The sequence below is a fragment of the Sebastes fasciatus genome, chromosome 18 (genome assembly GCF_043250625.1).
Source record: "Sebastes fasciatus isolate fSebFas1 chromosome 18, fSebFas1.pri, whole genome shotgun sequence".
Taxonomy (NCBI): Eukaryota; Metazoa; Chordata; class Actinopteri; order Perciformes; family Sebastidae; genus Sebastes; species Sebastes fasciatus.
This window is the reverse complement of record NC_133812.1, coordinates 24,223,448-24,246,850: the sequence shown is the minus strand read 5'-3', so window position 1 is coordinate 24,246,850 and position 23,403 is coordinate 24,223,448. Positions and strand designations below refer to the sequence as shown.

General features: G+C 39.7%; 1 protein-coding gene and 1 long non-coding RNA gene across 6 annotated transcripts in view; one reads left to right on the top strand and one right to left on the bottom strand.

Moving 5' to 3' along the window:
* LOC141756215 (uncharacterized) overlaps positions 1-23,403 on the bottom strand; it is a 121,373-nt gene that overhangs the window by 24,135 nt on the left and 73,835 nt on the right. For both annotated transcript variants that reach the window (XR_012591419.1, XR_012591418.1), the window contains exon 4: positions 9,245-9,328. This is a non-coding gene — a long non-coding RNA (uncharacterized LOC141756215). The remainder of the gene's footprint in view (positions 1-9,244; positions 9,329-23,403) is intronic.
* dlgap2b (discs, large (Drosophila) homolog-associated protein 2b) overlaps positions 1-23,403 on the top strand; it is a 111,433-nt gene that overhangs the window by 26,434 nt on the left and 61,596 nt on the right. The gene's annotated exons all lie outside the window — the stretch shown is intronic.

Below are 23,403 nucleotides of genomic sequence, written 5' to 3'. Positions count from 1 at the left end.
GAGTCTTGAAAGCTACAAATCTTAGCACCTGGCCAAGTAACCACCATCATTGGTATTTATCAATAATCTTATCATCCACAGATATATAAAAGTAATTTTGTGCAATATAGGACAGCACAAATCTTCCTTATTGCCTTTTTAAAAGTTGAGGTGGACAGAGTTCAGTAAAATATAAAACTGGACGCTGTGAACTGTACGATAAAATCACATGACCTACAAACATAAAATGATTTTATGTATTATAGACTATATACAACTTTTTTCTTCATTTTCCATCTAATACGGCAATAGTGTCAGCTCGGAAGCACGTTATTACGCCTAATAATTATCAGTATTATTGCCAGTAGAGTTCCATATTAGCTTAAACATAGTGTGCACACAGAGCCACACTGATGAGCCCTGATGGGCTACAGAATGGAGACATCTGGTTAAATCAAGAGGCCAAGGGTGGCTGAAAAAAGACATCTTGTGCACACGATAAGACACTTGTTTCTGGAAAATGATTAAGAAGTGAGTAAACAGAGCTAATAGTCATTTGGTGCCATGACAAACTGTATTAGTTATTAGCCTGTTTGATGCATTAAATGTATTATTCATACAGTGTGGTTAGCGGCTGCAAGTAGGAGGAGAGAGTATGGCATCCTGTTTGTTTGCAGACAGTTTTGCGACAGAACCAGTCCCCTAAACACATTATGTTGCTTTTGTGAGGATGTTTTTCATATAATTGGATGCTTTATACATTTTTGTTTTACATTAATGTTGTTTATGAATGTTTGCATAACCTCGTTTCTAGGTCAGACTCAAATATGAATATACCCAAACTCAGATGGTAAAATACGGTAGATTGTGCCTTTAATACCACATAGAAATAACAATATTATAAAATGCTTCCTCCTGATTCCTGTTTTATTATTACCTTAAATTGTCAGGGGATGTAAAATCACCATAAAATCATCCACATCTGACAAGGTGGATAATTTGAAAATGTAGATTTAAAACATGTCTGGTGTTATTCTACTGCTCATTTCTCTTATTATCTATTACCTATTATGAAAAGACCAAAACGACCTATAAGTTCTTGCATCTTTAAGTACTTTCTGACCTGCTAGTGGCACTCAGCCGCAGCCCCATTCGTTCCTACTGAAGACATTCATCTTTAAAACATATCACAAATATATATTTCATAATAAAAGCTAAGTAATTCCTTTCAACAACTGTGTACTGTAGTTTTGGGCTTTTTTCAGGGACTATTTTCAGCTGCAGATTAATACACATTTGGTGTTATAGTGAGTATTTAAGGCAGCAGAATTGCGTAAATCTTCGGTTATGCTTTCTGCAAGGACGGCCACACGGACATGAGCTGACGTGGAATCGTGATGAGGACACTTTGCATCTTTTACGTTCTCAAAGCTCCTCAGAATTCTCCATTTTCTCAGTCTATCCGTGTCCGTGTAGTTAGAAAAATTCGGATGTGTGCGGATAGGAAAAAAAACTCTGTGAAGGGCCGTGTCTGATGTTGTGATGCCGCTTTGGTCGTGCGGACACTCAAGACCCTCGCGGATGCAGCAAGCATAGATCACGCTTTAGTGGGATTGAGTCAATAATCTAAGTTCAGGCAGGGTCCAAAATTAACACCCGCCAAATGTGGGTATTTTCTGATTGGCGTGTAAATCTCGGAAGGCTATCCGCCACACTGGCGGGTAAACGTTTGGACCAAAATAGTCATGTAATAAAAAACTATGCTTGGTTACACTGAAGAGTCTCTAACGTGTTTAACAGTGTGCAGTGCACAGTTTGTATTCAACATAATACCTTATTATCTCAATGAAATCTACTAAAAACAAATAAATATGTGACACAAAAATTATTATTTTGCCCGGTGAAATATATGCTTGGCCGGTGGATATTTTTATCCACCAGTCCCCTTGACGGTGAGTCAAAAAGTTCATTTCGGACACTGAGTTCAGGGTTATGAAGGAACTTATCACCCTGTGCAACGGTTAGTTGCTTTTGGGCAACAATAAAGAAATGAGCTGTATCAGAATTGGGCTACACAGGCAATACTAGTTACTGTTGGTTGGAAAATATACTCTAATATCTCTGGTCTTTTAAATAGGCTGTGAGTAAGAGTTTGACTGCCATATAGCACAAAAATAGCTGTTATATATGTGTAGAGCGTTAACAGGAAGTTGATCTGCACCACTGACTCAACGATAACACTCTCCGTACTGAGATCTCTGGTCTTAAAAACTCACTCCCTGGCTCATGCTGAAGGAAAAACCCACTCTGCCCAGTTTGGCCAATATTGTTGCAGTTACTACAGGTCCCCCGATAGAGGCCATAAACCATCAGCGCAGTACTGTGTCCGTCTGCAGAAGCATGTGAAGTAGAATATACAATCTCCCTCGTGCTACAGTGTGAAATGCCTCAGATGGTCCCAACACACACATATATACCGACACACTTCAACCGTCCCCGTGCCACAACCCTCTGCCCTGTTCTCCATCCTCCCCTCTCTACATGTGAAGCACCCTTTGCTCTCGCTCACCGCTCACTAAGCTCAGCTAAGTGTTGCTTTGAGATTAATACATGGGAGGCCCACTCTGCCAGATGATGTAATAATCGTGGCGGTTTGCTGTTGCCTAGATACAGGGAGACAGTAGAGAAAACACTCAGCCAGGTCTTACCGTGTCTGTCACCGAGACCCCCAGGACCGTTTTGAGTCAATCAGAGCAAAAGGGTTTCAGGCTCGGGGCTGTTCACTTTCAGACTCGGTTTTGTCCATAGACATTAAATGAAAAAGAAATAATCTTAACTTTTAAAAATGTTTATTCTTTGTAAGCGTAAAGGGCGGGTTCATTGTTTTTTTAAAGTTTTTATGTCATTCTGTAGCTTCACAGTGGTGTTCCTTATGTATTCAAATCCAAACATTAAAATTTTAGCGTTAAAATGTTATTTTCCTTCTAAAAACGTTTTCCCGCCTGACTTAGTAGGTTTCTTCATGATGACGCTGCTACATGTACAGTATATATGCATCTATATAGTGTATTAATGTTACATACAGGAGAAGCAGACAGGAGTACAGGCAAGGAAGCTAAGCAATGTACTGCTGTGTTGACGCCACATTAGTTCGGATCCGAAAGTCACACAATAACACAAACAAACTAACAGATCGATGCAGCGGTAGACCAGCAACTCCCGTGTTCCTCGAGGTAAAATAACCGTTTTTGTGAATGGAGTTTGGCCTGGTCTTGAAGACTGCGATACAAGGGCTGTCTGATGGCGAGGTAAAGCGGTGAAAATATTCTAAATATAGCCTACACTTAAACTGATATAGATTTTTTTAGGTGGCTTAAATACGTTTTTCTGCTGCTCCTGTCCACGCCATCAGACAGCCCATTCCGACATTAGCTGACGCCATTATATTGCAGTTTTCAAGACCAGACCAGACTCTATTCACAAAACATTTAATTTTACCTTGCAGAACGTGGGAGTATACATACAACCCCACTTAAAAAAAATAGCAATACAACTTTGACAAATATGAAAAATACTGGACCAGTTCTTTAAACACATTGCATGTAAAAGCTTCAAACATTTCATAACCCCATACACATTCATAGTCCACTGTTATTAGTTATTATATCATTTTCTTGAACACACCCTGGGGTGTTGTTGCCCCAACTTGTTAAGCCTCATCTTTGTTCATAACATTAGTGCTTTGAGGATACAAAATGTCCATTAGCAACAAACTCGCTAACCCTCCACACACCTCCTCCTCTGTATTCCTCTCAGCCCTTCACTCGCAGACGTCCCGCAGCTAGAAAGGAAACTCCAATATCCTGCTGAGAAGCAGGTCACTATTGTCTGTACGTGTGCGCTATGAAGGGAGGTGGTGACTAAGCCTCTGCCTCTGTAAAAGTGATGCATTTAAGTGCATCTCTAGTCTGCCCAAACAGAGACAATTATTCAATCCGCCAGTTGTTACAGCATTAAAGTCTCCAACACTGAAACTTTTTGTTGCCTTTAAAGTGCATGAAGATGGTGCGATATCCTCGGTTATTAGCATGAAAATGGAGTCTCTAAATCTGAGATGGATGACAACCGAAAAGGGCCTTGTACTCTGAGGGGTAGACAAGTATCCCAGCAGGCGTTTCACATCAACCAGCGGTGATGGCGGATGTTATCAGACTCACAACTGATATAATTCTCGTTCTACAGCTGTGTTATTGTGCCACCCAACTGAGATGTTAGGGGGTTTTCTCAGACAGGAAATTAACTGTTTAGATTTGAAATATGAGGTCTAATTATAAAATAATAGTATTCTAAAATTAGCTATCACATTTTCAAGGACGCGACCTGTCTGGCTAGACCAGCCAGTAAAGGCGTCAGCGTCCAGGATCATCCTGGGGAGAAAAGGCTTCGATAACTTTTGAAAAATACACTTTGGTCTCACGGTTGAACATCTAATATTTGGTTTGGCTTAAGCTAAAACGAAAGTTTATGTTTTTTTAATGGGTAGTTGAATAATACCACTGCTTCTGTGTACTTTTGGCACCTTACATGTACAGTACAGATCTTTCCATTCTTAAAGGAACAGTGTGTAACATTTCGGGGGATCTATTGGCAGAAATGGAATATGATATTACTAAGTATGTAATTAGAATTAGAATGATCTGTTTATATCTACATACGGAGCGGGTCTTCTAGACAGAGCCGGTCGCCATGTTTCTACAGTAGCCCAGAACTCTTGTCTTGTCTTGTCTATTGGCTGTATATAAGAAATGGACGTAGTCACCGTGATGTCACCATTGGTTTTTTGGACTGCTGTTTTGAAGCCTCGAGTTTGGCATTTTGGCTGTTGCCATCTTGTTTTTTTGCAACCAGAAGTGACACGAGAGGCTGGAGCTAAGTACAACTGAATGCTGAATAAAACATTTTGAGGCGACCAAAAAGGTTATATTTATTGAACTGAAAATACACTGTGAAAGGGTTAAACTCCCAGACCGGACAACGCTGTGGTAGCGACCTCTCAATCACATGGTCGCCACGCCCTAAAGCATCCCCTGCTTTATGGTCTATTTGACTCTAAGTGGGACCATAATTTACTAAATGAACATCATGCTGTTTTGAAGAAGACTTGAAACTAGCGATTGAGACCATAAACTCATGTTTACAATGTTTACTGAGGTAATAAATCAGGTGAGAAGTAGGCTCATTTTCTCATAGACTTCTATACAATCACACTTCTTTTTGCAACCAGAGGAGTCGCCCCCTGCTGGCTGTTAGAGAGAATGCACGTTTAAAGCACTTCAGCATTGGCTTCACTTCTCAGACACAGAGATTGCCTACTGGTCTTGTCAAAGGCTTTGACTTTTGGACACCTTCACCAAAAGTGCACCCTCATATTAACTCAGGGAAAACACTTCACTCCAGAAGAAAAAATATTTGGTCATGGAAACATTTTTATGAAAAACATCTAGCAGCAAACACCAGAATCCTCACAAGCCTGTTTCTGACAAAGGACAGCCATCTTCTCTGCTGGATGAGTAATGATAGGCCATCATCTCGCCACCATCTGCCACTCCGGTGCCAGTGCTCTGCGAGAGACTGGCTGTGACCTTGGGGGGAGGCCGGGCTGGCTGGGCCTGCGTGCATGACATGGACTCTTGCTGCCAGCTGTCCATTAGTTCTGGTGAAACACTGTGTGATGAGTCAGTGATGCCTTGCCTGTGCTGCATCTACTGTAGCTTTGGCTGCTAGATTGGCTATGGTGGTGAATTTTTTTCGTCGCTAAAAAAGCACTTCAAGTGGTTTCTGCTTCATTAGGCCGTGTGCGGCACAGAGAACAAGAGATGGAGCAGATTAGCTGTGATGTTGAAAAGGCATGGTTGATGACTCAGTCCTCTGAGTCTCCACTTGTAAAATTTGGCCATTTTCAATGTGACAGCAGTAAAGTCTGACAATTTTGACACTGTCATGTTAGAAGGAGCTGTGCCTGTCACACATCCATTTCTCATTTTCCTCAGACACCAAAGCAAAAAGCCTTCATTGCCAACTGCCACCATAGTTGAACAACACTGCAGATGGGTAGGCTGAGGGGCTCCACGTCTCATTGCTATATTTTCAAATTTTCATGAAGGTACCAAGTGTGGGAATCACCAGAGGCCCCTCGATACGATATTATCATGATGCTTAAGTCACGATACAATCATATAGCGATTTTTAACATTTTCGATATGATGAATATTGCGATTTATTACCTTTTTTCAACTGCAAATTATGCAGTTTGTCAACATCTGTTTTATCTAAAATAGAGTTTTCACTCTGTTCATCTCCGAGTTTTCATTCACAATATCTTGAGGTCAGAGGTCAAGGGACACCTTTGAAAATGGCCATGCCAGTTTTTCCTCACCTTCCTTAGTGTAAATTTGGAACTTTATTTAACATTCTTTCTGACAAGCTAACTTGACATTCCCTAGGTTTTCTAGTTTCATATGATACCAGTAACTTTGCTCTCACTTTAAGACGGAGCGCACTTCAACCTCTAAAAGACAGAATAGCAGCAGCGTTGCATTGTTAAGAGGTTAATAGTTTACACAATAGGGCTGTCAAAGTTAACGTGATAACGCATATTCATTTTAACGCCACTAATTTCTTTAACACATTAACGCAGTTGATCTTTCGGAGGTTGGAGCGGGTCAATTTTAAAGCTAGAGTGAAGATACTAGCATTATATGAAACAAAGAAAGATAAGGAATCCATTGGTACCAACCATGTCATACTAGCTTGTCGTGAAGGAGGATAAATAACGCTCCAAACCTGCGCTACATTTTGGCGAGGAAAAACTATCATAGCCATTTTCAAAGGGGTCCCTTGACCTCCGACCTCAAGATATGTGAATGAAAATGGGTTCTATGGGTACCCACGAGTCTCCCCTTTACAGACATGCCCACTTTATGATAATCACATGCAGTTTGGGGCAAGTCATAGTCAAGTCAGCACACTGACACACTGACAGCTGTTGTTGCCTGTTGGGCTGCAGTTTGCCATGTTATGATTTGAGCATATTTTTATGCTAAATGCAGTACCTGTGAGGGTTTCTGGATAATAATTGTCATTGTTTTGTGTTGTTAATTGATTTCCAATAATAAATATATACATACATTTGAATAAAGCAGCATATTTGTCCACTTCAGCGTTGATAAGAGTATTAAATACTTGACAAATCTCCCTTTAAGGTACATTTTAAAAAGATAAAAATTGTGTGATTAATTTGCGATTAATCGCGATTAAATATTTTAATCGATCGACAGCCCTAATAACAAAAGATCAATACTTGACGTCTGTTTATCGATACCATATTGCCACGCAAAATATTGCAATACTATGCTGTATCGATTTTCTCCCTCACCCCTAGAAGCTACTCTCCTACTGCCAGTACTGATTGATTGATTCATGTCACATTATGTTTACACAGGTTTAGCTGATGGGTCACACAAGGATTGCGTTCTGCTTTGAAACACTGGAGGTGCAAATGAAGTCTTGAATGTTATTCAAAGATGGGCAGTTTAGAGGGACATTAACTTATCTGGCTACCTCGATTACACCAGTGGGAATTGGGACGGCGCTGGCAGAACATTACTCCTCCTGGACTAGTCTCTGTGAAAAAGCCTTGCCCTCCAACCCTGCTCCCTCTCTCTTTCCCTTCGCTTGACACACACAATAAAGTCAAGTCACATTTGCACAATAGAGGCGAGTAAGGTAGCTAATTACAGCGAGAGATCCGACAGAAACAACCACAGCAAAGGTAATATATCACCGGGAATAATAAAACTGCTTTGACAGTCGCTTCTGCTTGAATTATTAGCCCTTGTAGCGGTGTTGCGACGGTGGTCACTTAGTCATGGTTGAGCAGTTAAAAGGCCAGAATAGACAGGGGAATTAGGGGTAAAGGGCTTGGATTTGTTTTTTAGCTTCCCTCTCAAATGGTAGAAATGGTGTCATGAGACGGCTGAATGTGACCGCGAAAGATGTTGTGTATTCTCGTTTGTATATATGTGTGACTATGTGTGTGGCTGTGTGTGTGTGTGTGTGTGTGATTTATTTACTGCCTGGGGTAAAAGTCTCACATTACACGGTGCCCGAAGGCGCATTTTATGCCGTAGAAGCAGAGACACTTGAGTTTTTTTTTTAGGCAGTCACACACATTGCTGTATTGATACTCCAAGCCCACACAAACAGTTACATGTCATCCCTTTCCACTTCTTTTTCTCCTCACTGTACCGTCTAATATAGCAGAAACACCTTTAAAAAACAATTGGGTGTCACTTCAGTAAACAGCTGCAGTACATCAACGGTGTTTTGATAGTGCTCTGTGTGTAATCCCAGTGTCCATCGCTGCTGTCTGTGAGCTTCCACTGTGTCTATTTTTCCCTTCTCGAGGGGGGAGAGGAGGGCTGCTCAGCTGACAGCCGAGGTCATCGCGCTTGTTTTTATCTGGGCTGGCGCTGTGACAGGAATCGTACTTTCAAAAAATCCTGAAGACGAGGCCTGGAAGAGTAACTTACATCGAGAGGAAAAAAAAGACACCGCTGGCTTGTCTTTTGATGTTCCGGCAATCAAATCCCAAACTTTAAATCCAAAGGAGATGCCGTTTGATGTTTGGGAGAAATATGTAATGCTTAGTTCCTCTGACAAATCTAATACCAGGATGGAGAGCATGCACGAAAGGTCCAAAGTTAAAAGCAGTTGTAAGAATAAATGAGGACGTGAGGTGTGTTTGATCATAAATGTCTCGTGTCACCCTTTATGGTGCATTTAGCATGTTCTTATGGCTCATTAATGTGCCAGACGGCTCGGTGAACACCGCAGCAGCATGTGGTTTAATTATCACTAGGAACAGGATAATCTGTCAACACGACTGATTTGCACACGTGTGTCCTCTCGCTGGATATATTTGTACAATTTACAGCTCACGTATTGCTCGAATACGCTTTGAGTTTATCTCTTTCACTCTTCATTTACGGGTGCTTCGTTCTCCTCTTCGGATAAGTGCAAAGTTGTAAGTGAGCCCTACCTTGCAAACCGTCTCCCACTGATAAATCTGGTGTTGCCTGGCAACCACTTAGCATTTTTGTGAAGGATACCCTTATACCCGTATTCAAAAAAAGCCACGGTGAAGGCTAAGTTCCTTGAACTCCTACTGTGGGTGTTTGAATACTGAATACATTATGTTTCTCACCAAACACCATCGCAGTCCTGTTCTTGAGCTAACTTCACTGCCCCGACGTTTCCAACGAGGCTGCAAACTTTTCTTCTCGTTGGCCTGCAGAGAAGAACAGAAGTACAGCAAGACAATACACACAGTTAGAGTTACAGATAAACTTTTTCATGTGCGATCAATAGGCTGGGATGCCTTGAGGGTTGGTTTGAGATTGGAGAGTGTAGTTAAATGGAATCAAATAAATGCTGTGTAACTGAAAGTTCAGTCGCTGTCTTGGCTTGCAATGTTGGAACCGCTGCAGGTTAAAACACAGGGTTCATGTTTTATCTCTAGAGTATACACAAAGCCCAAAGATACTTTTCTCTGTGTAATTATTACATCCAGACATTGTAGTTGTCACAAAATAAGTTACGTAATAACAAACTTTAGAATTTACATTTAAATATAATTTACCATAAATTAAAAAAATAGTTTATTTTAGCGTCCATCCTGACTAATACCGTATTTTTTTTAGGCTGATATTGACATAGATATTTGAGAGTTTAAAATGTATTGGCAGATATATTATTATTATTTTTAACATAACATGAATTAAATTAGTTTTTTAAAGAATTGTGACGAAAGGCCTTTGAACACCAAGTCCGTATTTTTCGGCCGAAATTGTCGCACGTTTACAAATAAGTACAACCTCACGTTGTGTCAATCACGTTTACACACCGTCTCCGAAACTTTCAGCCGTCATTAAAGGTTTCGGAGTAGGTCGATTCCGTGCGTTTTTTCGCATCCGTCAGAGTTATTTGACCACTCAGAGCCACCGCAAATGCAAACGTCATAAAAAAATATAATAATATATACATATAAAAAATATGGACTTAATGTGCAAAGGCTTTAAGACATGCAGAGAGCGGGAAATTCTACAGTTAAAAAATAAACTTGTGCTCTATAGTGGACAAACTGTACGGAAACACTGTTACTGAATTAATTCAAATATATTTTTTTACATTTTCGTAGTGCGATCTTCTGACGTATGTGCTGACATATATATATATATATATATATATACATATATATATATATATATATATATATATGTACGTATATAGATGCTGATATATTTGCAATAAGCAGCTGATAAAGTGCTGGGTTCTTCTTTAGGGATGAAGTTGAAGTCCATCTTTCAAGACTTTGCATGTATTGCTACATAATATAGAGATGCTATATTATACAGTATATCAAAGTTAGTACAACAATAATCCTGTATTTTAAAAAGTGGGTTCAACAATTCGCAAATTATTATTCTTTTAAACAAAGTAGCATACTGAGTCCTACTTATTCATTTAATCTTATCGCAGTGAACTGTTTTAAATCTTTAGGATAGAGAGTTCTATTATATTCGGCTGGATTTTCATCCGACTATTTCATGTAATCAAAGTGAGAGCACCAACAGTATCCTCACTGCGGATAACATATGGCTGCCATATTGATAACTTCATTATTTGTCATGAGGAAAATTTGCAAGAAGTCACCATCACAGCCAAATGACATGGTAATGGATTCAGAACAGCAGCTGATCTGCCTGTAACTGTAATTATCTCCACATCCTGCTTTTACTTTCATTAGCAGCCTGTCTCCACAGCGCGCTAACTGTGAGACGGCCAAATGAGAACAAATTAATAAGACTCTGGAACTGCCCCAACTCTCTTGGAGAGAAATGTCCAGCTTATTGAGGAAAAGCACAACAATTGATAATAGTGGAGGAAATAGTGGCACTGTGTTGTGTGGTTCTCCTCTGGAGGAGAATACTGGAAAACAAGATAAGGGAATCCTTTAATCTGAGGTTTTTGGTAGAATCTCATTCTGTGTGTTGCTAGATCCATTCACAGACGAGAGGAATATATAAGATAATGTTGCTTGTTTAATTGAATTTCTGTGTTGGATTTAGGAATATGAATCATTATAGTGGTTTTAAAACATTGTGTGCAACATCCCACTCAGTTAGCAGCTTAATTGAAAGGGCATGAAAGAAAATAAACTTGGACTAAATTCAAGGTGGTTCCTTTTTTATTGCAATGTGTGAAAGAATTTTTCATTTTTCCCCAGCAGCTCATTACATGTTGTTAGCGTTAAACGCACCATTTCTAGGGGAGCATTGTTTATCTAATGACGCAATTATGCAGGAATACTTGACATTGTTTTGGACTTCGTCGCTGCAGAGAATGAGTTTGTCGTAGTTATGAAACCATTAATGTATTTTTGTTGTTTAAAGACTGAAAGACACTGAAAATAATGCAGCGTGTTTGTCCGTTATTGTCTGGACTTTTTGGCTGTCTGTTATGCTTCTTTTTTTTTTTTTTACTGCTCTATCTTTCTATTAGGGCTGTCAAACGATTAAAATATTTAATCGTAATTAATCGCATGATTGTCCATGATTAATCACAATTAATCACAAATTAATCACACATTTTGTATCTGTTCAAACCTTAAAGGGAGATTTGTAAAGCATTTAATACTCTTATCAACATGAGAGAGGGCAAATATGCTGCTTTATGGAAATGTGTGTATATCTTCATTATTGGAAATCAATTAACAACACAAAACAATGACCAATATTGTCCAGAAAGCCTCACAGGTAAAAATATGCTCAAATCACAACATGGCAAACTGCAGCCCAACAGGCAACAACAGCTGTCAGTGTGTCAGTGTGCTGACTAACTGCATGTGATTATCATAAAGTGGGCATGTCTGTAAAGGGGAGACTCGTGGGTACCCATAGAACCCATTTTCATTCACATATCTGGAGGTCAGAGGTCAATGAACCCCTTTGAAAATGACCATGACAGTGTTTTCTCGCCAAAAGGTAGCATTAGTTTGGAGCATTATTTAACCTCCTTCCCGACAAGATAGTATGACATGGTTGGTACCAATGAATTCATCTTTAGGTTTTCTAGTTTCATGTGAGTATCTTCACTCTAGCTTTAAAACTGAGCCCGCTACAACCTCCGGAAGATCAATTGCGTTAATGTATTAAAGAAATTAGTGGCGTTAAAATGAATTTGCGTTATCATCGCGTTAACTTTGACAGCTCTATTTGCTATGTTTCGTTTCCTGTGAGGATGATTTGCATAAAGCAGGTACAGAACGGCATCAGTCATTTTCAGTCATCTTGTTCCTCTCTACAATCTCTTTTATTCCTGAGTTCTTTATCACAAATGCAGTGTGGCAAATCCATTCATCCCTAAAGCTGAAGAAGTGTGTTTTTGTACTGTATGTGTGTGTGTGAATGAAAGAGTGAAGGGACAAGTGGGGAGGACACGAGAGAAATCACTTAGCGATACTTGTCAGTAAATGAGTGAGTGTATGTGCCGTCTTAAAGGCAGAGAGAGGAGATCTACCCAATTAAATGAGGTCTGCGCTGCCTTATTATTTATGCACACGGTGTCCAGCATCCTTGAGTAATTCTGATAAATCACTTTCCCTGCGGTAAAATCAATATGTGTGGTGCACACAACACTTCAGCCCAAAACAAACCCAGATAATGCCCCAGATATGGAAGCTGTGTTTTCCCTCTCAGAGCCCGATATGCACAGTATCAATAATGCATAAGAGGTTACAGGTTGTTTGTTTATTTCTATAATTAACTTAGCTCTAACCTCACGTTATGGCGTCAATTAATCATTAAACAGAACATGAGATCCTAGCCGACTTAGGTCAGCATGTGAGACTGTAGGGACGAGGTAACGTCGGGGGATTTCAAACAATTTTCAGTTGTAATTGAACAAGAAAATGCCACGGCACCTGAGAAACGGTTTAAAGCTGCACTTGACGAGATTTTAATGTCAAAAGACAGCTTCGTAAAGCCTGCAGTGTAAATCAAAAGTGGGACACAAACAGACCGGATGGACTGAAGGATGAGCAGCGAGACTTGGCAGCGTTAGATCTACTGCTGCTATATCGTGTCTTTGGCAGTCGTTGGCTCTCCTTTTTTTAAACATGTATAATTACACAGCTGCAGGCATGACCTTTATGCTGACAGGCTACATTCTGCCTCAGATACATTTTCTATTTCATCGGTAAAAATAGTTCCATTAAAAACTGCCAGTTATGCACAGGAACCGGGACGTTGTTTCTGAACTAACTTTTGAGTGCCGCGAATGACGTTCTGGTAATTTGCAGATCTCTAAAACCCTGAGTCAAACTCAAAAAGGGATATCGAAAGCCCTTGATGACATACTATTTGTGTTGTCTTATATTTGGAGTGCTTTTACTTTAACCTTGCAGGACAACAACATTGATTTATCTTATGGCGCCCGTACACGGTACAATAGCATCAATCTTCTAAGTTCATTGCATGTCACACAAGATGGGGTGCGAGATGGGTCCAATAAAGTTTGTATATCAATTAAGAAAAATGTGAGATGCTGTAGTTACTGGCTGTTGAATCATTGGGCTAAAATGTACATAGAGAGGCAAAACTACGGCGGCCCTGAGAGCGCAACACACTGCAAATTTAGAAAGTACATGCAAATAGACACAACACAAGCAAATGATGAAACATCTTCACCAACTTGATGACACTCGAAAACATCAATTTGACGACACATGCGCAGCATTTCGACAAAGTGCTGCAAGAAGCGGAAACGGAAACTGTTTCCAGGGGACACTAAAAAGTGATGCACATGGTATTTTTAAAATTGTGACGGTATGATTCAGATATGATTGCAGATATCTGCTGTTAAGTGTTAGCCGTATTTATTACATTTGAATCATGATCGTGATCACAATGGCAACTAACCATGCAACAACAAGGGCCTTTCCGATTTCCCAGTTTGTACGTCCTTGATTCCTTTCCTTGCCTCCTCTCCTCACGTCTTAGTCCCGCCCACAGGAGATGCTAGCGGAGGAGGTAATATGATAATATGATGATCTGACTGTTACAGCCCCAAATCGCACAGCGTAAAGAGGCTTTTAAGACTCTCCGCTCCATTACAAGGACACTGTGGTGGACAGGACTGAATTTATAGTCCGGGTGCTTATTTTATATGCAAAATGTCAGTTGCCACGCCCTGTGTGTGCTGAGACTTGTATGCTTTTCTCCATGCGCCTTGATTAATTACAATTATGCAAATGTTTGCACATTTTAACATAAAAAACTCTACCCGACTGTAACTCCTTTATCCTTTAGGATAGTTGTAAGGAGTTTATATTACTACTGCCCATGTGTTAGAGTGTGAGTTGGATGACAGAAATACTATTTATGCATAAATTGACAACTGAGGTGCTTTGATTTAAAATATCATAGTGATCAAGTGCCTTCTGTGATTAGATAGCACAGTGCAGAATATCAGGAAGCACAAAGGGGCAGTCTAACATTAAAAGTACATGCCACACACAGTAGTCTGCCAATAAAATATCGTTCCCCAGACTGAGTTCCTCCTCAAGGATGTGCTTTTGTTAACTCCACTGCACCACTGTGGTGAAACCGTTATCCAGGGGATTCCCCAACATCTCAGCATCTCGCTATGAGAGTTTAGCTGCAGCATCACATTGTCATCACTGATAATGCCTCATGAGGAGATGTTTCAAACCCCCGCAACACTCACTACACCCCCTCCCACCCACTCAGTCTCTGGCGTCACAGCCTTGAGAAGTCGACACGGACAGAAAAAAAGGAAAAAGAAAACTGTGATCAAACGAACAGAGAGCGAAACCCCCTCTAAGAGCTTTTCTTTGCATTTGTCACATCTGTGGCATTCCTGTCGCTTTTATTTCAGACACAACTGGGAATAGTTTCATGACAAATAGACAATGCTAATAAATAATCTACAAGCTTTCTTTGTAAGCTTACTGAAAAGAGATTGCAAAGAAAAAAACCAATCAATAATGGATGTGGTGCTACCTCAGATTCTATTTCTTTGCACCATTTTGGACGGATCTCGTACCAAATGGTTACAGGAAAAAAAAAAGAAATGTACATCTGGGTCCAGTCTGTCTTTCATAAGAATACGTGACACAGTTGAAAGACTATAAACCCTTTTGATTAATTAGAGGTAACTGAACCTCATCAGCAGAGGAGCTCAAGGCTTCCTTCCTGGCTGTAGGATCCCTGGGAAATGGAGTGAAAACCGGCACCATACAAGGAAAGCAAGCAGCAAAATCCTTCACATGTTGGCAGATATCAGCCCTCTGGAGTCCTGCAGCAGCTAAGCAGCCTTATACAGGGTAATCTTTTTCTCATGTTACTCTAATGCCCTATTTGCACAGGACCAATATAAAAACCTGAGGGATTTGTGACCATATGGTACGTAGATTATTTGCAATTTAAATCATTTGTACATCTAAAGGCCTTAACACACCGGGGGCGTTTTTTTTCCGTGTGATTAACCAGTATATTTCTTCGAATATGTTCACACAGAACGGGAATATTACGCGGCGAAAAAGCAACACTTTTTTCTTTGAGCTTTGGCACCGCGAATAAAGGCATCAACCAAACACGTTGCGTGGAACGGGTCAAGTTGCCCCTATATTTATGAAACAACAACACGGAGGCTCCGTAGTCCGAACAATTACGGTAAAACTTCATTACTCCTTTAAACCTTTACAAAGGCAGCGCAGAAGATCCACTCCTACCGTTCTCACCTTTCACTATAAAAACGAGTATTTTGCATTTTACTCGTCACGCCCCCGGTGTGTAAAGGCCTTCATTTGTGAATCATATTCTTAGTAATAACAGTCATTATTTGTATTTGGCATTCAATTTCTGTCTCCTTTTCTTCATCTTTATGTATGTCATGTAAAAATGGAAGCAGTAGGGTATTCTACTGTTGAGTGCACTTTTAAGTACAAGCCTCAATTTGAGGTTTGATTAACCAAAAACTGACGGATGGTGTAGTTGTGACCTCTCCAGGGCATCTGTAATTTTTGCTAATTTCATTACCTTATGTATTGTGAATTGCCTTTGAGGGCTACAACTAACAATTGCTTTCATTACGGATTCATTTGCTGATTATTTTTGTAATTCATTGATTCATAATTTTGTCAATAAAATGTAAGAAATTAGTAAAAAAAACAAAACAATGACCATCACAATTTTCCAGAGCCTAGGGTGATATAGAAATTATTTATTTTTTCTCACACACCTTGTGCCGTATAATCCAAGTCTCATTTATCCAGGCGTATGCTCAGTACGTCCCAAACGCATGCATCGTCGCTAAAACCGTACTATTTCAAACGCTTTGGACTCGAATGGATGAGTCTCCCGCTCCATGCGAGTCCGAAGTGTTTTAAATAGTACGTTTTTAATGAAGATGCATGTTTTGATTGACGTTTTCTTCAAGACACAGGGTGAGTAATTGATATACAAATGGTCATTTTGTGGGTGAAGTATTCCTTTAAACAAGATTATTTCTATTAACTAATCATTTGGGCTCTAATGCCTTTGTCTAAACACAGAAGTTGAGTGATAATACATCAGTTTCATGAACACTATTTCCAAGTGAGGCGATCTTTTCCACTTACTTCACGTATCTGTCAGAAGAAAGCCATCTTTATTACAATCTGTATGATAAAGTACTCTATAGTTACAGCATGGCCCATTTAACATAGTCCTTTATACGCGGGTGGTCGACGTTAACATGTCCCGTGTAATTGTCTAACGCAGTAAGCCTCACAAGGGACCTCTCAGAGTTGTTAACAGCTGTCTGCTCCTTCAAGTGGAATGGACAACCCTGAAGATTCAAAGACACCACGCTGACAGTCATATACAGGTGTTGCTGTAGTCAAAGAAAGAAAAACTCCAGAGGGGATTTCCTGTATTTTTCTCTCTCAGCACTGTCAGGTTGAGACTTCAGCTATAAAAAAAAAAACTTTCACTTACATAACCAGAGAGATTGGCACATGGGTGTGCAACTTGTAGTTATAATTAAAGTTCTTCTAAACCCTCATTAACCCTCATTAATTACTAAATAGGGTGTAATTAATCTGCAGTGAAATTTTCTAGAAATGTTGTCAAGTCTGAGGAGACTTGAGGGATTTTGTGACTAGTGGACATCTTTGGGTTGCAGTTTGAGCATATTCTTTTTTAGGTTTGGACTTTTATGTCCATGTGTCCTATGTCCTATGTTTAGTTTGGTCTCACACAGACATATAGATCGGTTTCTCAACGGGGGTTTCACAACTGTTAATTACGGACTGATATAACATAATACTGATTCAAAGCTCCTTTTTGAAGTAATACATTAGTTTGAAAATCGGAATAAGAACCTCAAGTAGCATGAGCAATGACAGTTGCCATGGCTGAAGTGAAAAAAAAAAAAAAATCAAACTTATGTCACAACTGTTCGATCGATATGAACTCAGCTACCTCTTTGAAGTGTGCCAGGTAAATTCAATCAATGCACGAGCTCTGCCTCATACAGAGAACGCATATTTATACCTCAGCCTGCCTTAAGACGACACTGACAATCAATAAATGAGATTCTCTACTGGCAGGCTGTGCACAATGATGCTTAAGGACTGCAGAAACTGACAGTAGCGGATATATTGGGCTTCCTGGGCTTACGGTGCAATGTAAAGTTACCATAGTGTATAATCACCTGAAATTAAGAATCGCAGTGTTTTCGTTAGCTTAGAATGAGTCCTTCATATCTACAGGGAGCGGGTCCTCTTCATGGAGTCCGCCATGTTTCTACAGTAGCCCAGAACGGATAAACCAAACACTGGCTCTAGAGAGACTTTCATGTTTTCACGTTACCTCAAGGCCATCGTAGTTCTCCAACACGCTTCGAGTGCCAAACCGTGATTGCGCTAGCCGCCGTCTGACTTACGTTGCTCCTAAAGTATTGTTATTATGGTAAGGATGGGCGAAGTATTTGGCCGTTCCACTGAATGATTCCTTTAAACGTTTAATTGAACTCAAGCAACAGACCAACCCCCAAACATGCCTGTTTTAAGTCTAACTACAAATAATATTTTATGAATAAATAACCCCTAATCCCTACACATTACCCTTCAAGACGCACATTACAAATTGACAAAAGAGCTATTAAGTCCTTGCGATTTGGTTTAAAATAAATATTTTGCAGCGATACAAAGAACTGCATTTAAAGGCTACAAATTGATGTTGAAAACGTGTTTTTAGGAGCAGATGGTGCCCCTGCTGCGTCTTGTTCTATAGTCTGTGATCCAGGTGAGCTTTGGCCTACATGGTTGTCCAAGTATTGGCTTCCTCACCTCCCCTGTCAGCGCAACCGAACAAATATGATGCGTCTGTTGAAGTATTTGTGTGTTTATGTCTGTGCACGTGTGTGTGTGTGACTTCATGTACATCAAGGTGGAACGTCCGCTTTGAAGGTCACAGCACAGCATGAGTAATGAATCCTGGGACCTGGCGGTCGCAGGTTCCCCTCAGTCGCCTCTCTGACAGACTGTCAGCGCTGTTCTGTGAGTCAAAGCAGCGCTGGGAGACCATAACATGAACGAGGGCAGGGTTTAGATTTTTTAGATTCTGATTCAGATTGTGCTTATCAATTTCTGTTCGAATGAAATCCTTATTCTGATTGCTAGTATAAAAATGACTAAGAAAACAAACGGAAATATAAAACAAATGAATTATATATTGTGACAGCCATTTGTCATAAATGACAACTTATTTTGTAACTGCTTTTGGTTTAAAAAATTAAATAAAGAGAATTACAAATATTCTCTGTCTTGCCATGCATGTCGCATCGCTTCACATCGGACACCAACGCGTGAAGATTAAAATTACTGTAAAATTAAAATTAAATATATAAAAGCTAAACTTTCTGAAAAACTGAAACAAAACTAAAACTGGCAAACACACTCTGAAAACTGACTAAAATTAAACTAAATTAAATTAAAAAGTCAAAACTAAAATAAAATAAAAACTAATTAAAAATTCAAAACTATTATAACCTTTGTTTACAGCAATCAGAATCAAGGAACAGATCCGTTTTAATTCAACAAATGAGTCATTTCATATTTACTGTGTCACACAACAATAAATTTTTTACACTTAACTCCTTTTTTCTTTGCGTGTTGGCGAACTAAATCTACAAAAGTATAAAACTTTATCCAACAATGCAATTAAGGATTTGAAAATAAGACAATTCTTCTGACACAACAGTGACAAAAAACTGTTGCCTAATGATATGCATCATCCACCCAAAGCTGTGTCAAAATGTCATAGTCAGTCTTTACAGATGAAAATTAGCCTGGCTTCTAGACAGATTTTTGTGTTGATTAGTTGGCGTGATCCCTGACAAACTCTGAAAAGAATTTCTCTGCAATTTGTCATGTTAACAAATCAAAAGTATTTTTTTTTTGTCATTCGGTTTGGCTTCAAAAAGCAGCCTTTCATCCCTGTCACGCGATAGGTGGTTGCCACAGCAACAAGCCTTTATCCTATCTCGTGAGCGTTAGACAAATGGCGTGACCCGGCCTCTCAGCAGCACCCTGCTGCGATATCAATAACCTGACTGTAATTCTTTATTTTGAGTAATTTTTTACACTAATAAGAACAAAATATTTTAACAAAATTAAGCCTGATTGCTACTGTGAGGGAACACATTATACACCTTTGTTTTATTTATGATACCTAAATGAATACACCACCACAACAGAGTATTTTTCTTCAAACAATCCCCTCTATTGTGTGCTAGTTTAATCATTGGAAGTTATGGTAATACAGTGAGTGTAGATGCTAATCTTACTGTTTTGTAATTCTGTAAACAGTCTTTTCTTTTAGGAATGTAATTTGAATTTCAGGAGCTCTCTTTTATGTTGTTTACCTTAAAGGGATAGTTCAGATTTTTTGCAGTGGGGTTGTATGAGGTACATAGTCAGTGTATTACCGACAGTAAATGGCAGTCGGCACGGCCCCAGTTTGGAGAAACAGACAGGAGTACGGGCACAGGAACTGAAGCCATTATATCCATCTCAAGTGGCAAACTGAAGTCAAGTGGTGCTGTGAAATGAAGCCAACGCCGAGGTGCCAAAAAACTGCAGTTCCTCAAATGGCCACTTGAGGCTGGCTCCTCCTCAGCTCCTCCTCAGAATCAGAATCAGAATCAGAATGATGTTTATTGCCAGGTGTAAGCGGTATACACTAGGAATTTTCTTTGGCATTTTCGGTGCGAGACAAACAGTATAATAACAAAAGAATGGATAAAAACAAAAGAATAGATAAAAACAAAAGAATAGATAAAAACGTTAGAATAAAATAATAAAAATGTACAATTTACAATTGACAATCCACCTCTTTGGCCGTTTTTGGATTAGTGGTGAGTTAGGCTGTGTCATCACTGACAGATAAGATGGTGACATCTGGAGCCACCCACTTTGAGCTTCATTTTTGCTCTTCAAAAACCTATGGCTGATGTCACGGAGACTACGTCTTTATTTTATACAGTCTATGATCCATCTATGCTCTCTTCAAAGCCACCAGACTCCATTGACAAAAACTTAATTTAACCTCGCAGAACACGGGAGCTGCTGGTCTACCGCTGCCTCGATCGGTTAGTTTGTGTTATTGTGTGACTTTGATGAATCTGAACGAACTCTCAAAGTCACACAAACAAATGAACCGATCGAGGCAGTGGCAGACCAGCGACTCCCGTGTTCTGCGAGGTAAAATGACGCTTTTGTCAATGGAGTCTGGTGGCTTTGCAGAGGGCATACATAATAACTTCAGTTCCCTGTCAGGAAGGGCTGTCTGATGGCGAGGTAAAGCGGTGAAGATATTCTAAATATAGCGTTCACTTAAACCGATATTGATTTTGAAAAAATCTCTTTAACATGTATTGCTGGGTGGGGCAATCCTGCTGTTTAGGTTGGCTGCCAAGTATCATCCTCTTTATATAGTTTATTATAAGACTCCTCTCATGGCAGTTTCCCTCTTCCTCTGCTTGAGCAATGTGCAGCATCTTTTACTGTGTCTTCCGCACAGCCATCAGGAGGAGGGCCTGTCTTCTATATTTCATGTGCTTCACATTCAGTTAGCCGTCATTAAAGCTCAACTTTTCACACTGGCTGTTTGACAATCTGGTGCAGGCTGCACAGGTATTGGAGGAGGAGTTGTTCCCCACCCCACCCCACTCCACATCCTTTCTCTGTCTCTCTTCCTCTCTCTCTCTGCTGCAGTGGGCTCAAGACAGATGGAGCGGTACATGACAAAACAGCCTAATTAAGAGAGTGGTGCACCTTTGAATTCCCACATGTGGAAACCCTCTCCAGAACCATGACAGAACATGCTGGCAGCGAGGAAAGAAGAAAAACATTTTTTTTTTTTTCAATTTGCATCATCCATCTTTGTCTACAAAGTGCTAGGCTTTTACTACGACACGGGAAACCTTGCGAAAGCGCGTGTAACAAAGAAGCCATTAAAATGTGTGGTTTGTATGGCGCATCACCTGCAGTCAATACAGAATGACAACATGGAAATCCTAATGAGCTCCACGGCTGAATACATTTACAAGCTGAAGATCAAAAAATGGTAAACAGTTGGACCTGCACACCAAGAGAGGTTGTGGTGTTTTCTTGACATGAAGATGTAGATATAGATACGATATATTGCTTATTTGTCAGCAGCCTGAAAAAAAAATTGCAGGTCCTGGTACTTCAGTTAATGGAGTAAACAGATGCTTACTTTGACTACACTAGATATACTGTACAGTTCCGTCTTTGCCACTGAAATAAGGTGGGAAACGATTAGTCGATTAATTAGTCAATTAAGAGGAAATTCATTTGCAACCATTTTAAAATTCGATCGAGCCAAACATTTGATCGCCCAGCTTCCGCGTCTTGTATTATAGTAAATTAGATATCTCCGTGGATTGAGCTTTTGGTCACACAAACGAAGCAGTTTGAAGATGTCCCCTTTCAACGTATTCTCATGCAACAGTTTGTATGATGTCTTACAAAAAAGTTATTCCTCCTCTTTCATTCATTTTCTAACAAATGTCCAGCAACACGTGTCAATTTCACCTCGTTACATGCATATAGTCTTTTCAAAATAAACTTCCGTCTTCACAGGAAACAACTTGCTCAGGTTTAGGCAACAAAACTACTTAGTTAGGTTTAGGCAACAGAACTACTTAGTTAAGTTTAGGAAAAGATGGTTTGGTTTAAAATAACTCCGGAAGTGGCGTAACTTAACTACGTAAGTTACATGATAAATATATCAATGTTGACTTCTGGTTTCACACGGAACATGAATGCCGGGCTTACGGGGCGAAGTCCAGTATTTTTTGACCCATCCATCCACCCCGATCTCCTCCTTACGTGGCGTTCGCCACTATATATAATTCCTGGTTCACGATTACGTTAATTACACACAAATTGATTTTGTGTGATATACACAAATTGCAGTGCATTACTTTTCGTGAATAGCTATGAACAGTGTATGAGACCAGACTTCCCCTTTGGGTCTTTATGATTAAAACGGGCTTTTTATATTGTCTTATATTTTATAGACCAAATGATTAATCAACGATGAGTAGTCCTTAATGAAAAAAGTAATTAGTTGCAGCCCTACATGTTAAAATTTTATTTAGAATACTTAGTATAGCTAAGTCTTACAATTTCTTGATGTGACACATCCCATCTGGAGCCGCTCTGCTGTGGCTATTTTGCATAACTCTGGTAAGCATTTTGCTTAATTTTAATGTTGATGGCAAAAGTCAGCATCTAAAAAGCTTTAAACAGCTCTGTGTTTTCCTTACGGCAAAATTCACACAGACAAATATTAAATCATCTGGAGGACACTTTAAACCCCATAACCTAATAATATCCTCAGTGTTTATATTAAAGGGTTGGCTGTTTCCAGTACACGTAATATATGTATTTACTCTCACAGCACGTTGTAAGGAAGCACTCCATGCAATGCTGCATGAAACTTATATTTAAATACCCCCCTGTGTATTATGCCCAATACTATATGCATTAACCACTAAAGCCTGTGTCCAAATATAATAAAGTGGTTTCATAGAAGCAACCACTAAACAGTGGTTTTGCCAGCCCGGTCGCACGAAATGGCGTATGAGTGACACGGTAATTTGCGAGTCATTTCGCGCAATAAGAATGCTGTGCTTGCTTTTGGCGTGTCATTTGTACGCCATGTAGTCTGTACTGACTGCGTAAATATGATACGATCAGGGCTAGTG